A 1,801-nucleotide genomic window follows, 5' to 3' on the forward strand; every position below is an offset into this window, starting at 1 on the left:
CCCGAGGCCCCGCCGGCCGCCGCCGCCACCTCCGCCGCCAGATCCGGCCGGGAGTGGCCGGATCCACCTCTCCCGCGCCTCCCCGCCGCTTCTTCGAGCTCGCCGGAGCCGCCGCCGCCTCGCCGGAGTTCTCGGTTCGCGTGTGTGAACAGTAACCCTAGATCTCAGAGGTTGAATTTTCTCTAAGTCCCTGATATTTTCAGTTCAAGTGCTCATGTTTGCAGCCCCATAACTTTGCATCCGTAGATCCGATTCATGCATATAGCATATCAAAATGTTCATCTCAGAGAGTACATCATTTCATTCCATTGCATAATTTTCATTTGAGCTCATCTTGATGCCCGAAATGCTGTTAGAAGAGGGCTACTTTTGAGTTAATTGTCAGATCTGCTACTCCGTTTAGCACTTTTGTCATTTTTGCCATGATTATTGTGTGCATGATATGCCCGTGAGTTCTACATAGGTTTTGTTAATGGTTTTGTCATCTTTTCAGAGGTGCAACCCATGTATTTTTGTGATGTGTGTGGTGACTAGTGCAAGCTTGCAAAGTGGTGCACTTGCTAATTCTGTTTTTAGGGACTTAGTAATTTCACTAAGTCCTGGAGCTGTTTATCTCATGACGCCATATGTTCTTATTGTTTCCTAGTGATCTGTGCCTCTTTTGAGGATGATCAGTAAGGATATTTTGTTAATCTTGTAGTGCTATATCCATCCATATCCTTGTTTGCAATTATGGAGCACCCTAGCTTGAGTCAATCGAGCTCTACTTTTGCTACTTTGTGAATTTGGGCAGATTGTCAACTTGTTTGCAATTTTGCCGATGATGTTGTAGTTGATCTGTGCATGATATACTATTGTTCTTGCAATTTCTAGCTTGAATTTTGTGCCTTCTTGATGGGTGTATGCTTGTCTTGCCATGACTTGCTCTGTAGTGAGTGCATCGAGCTCGTAAACATGCCTACTTGAGTTATATTTCAGCTTGTGCCAGTTTTCACTAAGTCTGAAAACTGATTATGTTTTTGCCATGTTCACATGCTTGCAATTGTATTTTCCTATCCCTTTTGGCTCAAGGTCACTAAGGGACTTTTGTTAATCTCTTTGAGTAGCTCCATGCCATGCTTTACTTTGCCATGTTCAGATCCTGTAGCATGTAGTTGTGTTGCTCCGTAGAGGGCTACCTGATCTGAAATTCCAGACAAGTGTTAATTTCACTAAGTCTGAGATCTATTTGTCATATGCATTTTTGCCATGCTTGTTTGAACCTGTTAATGGATAAATTGGCCGTAGCTTAGTGCTAGAATTTTGTTAAGCATCCTATATGCATCCCTGCCATGTATTTTGTTGTCATGTTTGGGTGCTGTAGGATGTTCATCTCCTTGCATTTAGTTGGCTACTTGCTGTAAATCGCAGACCGGTGTCATTTTTGAATCGCTTGCCATTTCCAAACCGTAACTCCGATTCCGGCATTCTTTATATCATTTTCAAGCGATTTCATCTCATCTTTTCACTGGAACACTTGGATTTCCAAGTTGAGGCCAGGTTCATGCATTTCCTGTCATATCTTGCTTTTTGCATCCCACATCGCATTCCGCATAACATATCATCATTTCATCATATTGCTTGGTCTTGCACGTGGTTGATTATATCCTTGTTGCTTGTTTGTCTTGTTTGGGTAGAGCTGGGAGACGAGTTCGCTAACGAGGAGCCCGTTGAGTTTGCTTTCGAGGATCTAGTCAACTCTGACAATTGTGCAGGCAAGATGATCCTACCCTCGAAATCACTACTATCTTTGCTATGCTAG

The sequence above is a fragment of the Triticum dicoccoides genome, chromosome 5A, assembly GCF_002162155.2.
Source record: "Triticum dicoccoides isolate Atlit2015 ecotype Zavitan chromosome 5A, WEW_v2.0, whole genome shotgun sequence".
Classification (NCBI taxonomy): Eukaryota; Viridiplantae; Streptophyta; class Magnoliopsida; order Poales; family Poaceae; genus Triticum; species Triticum dicoccoides.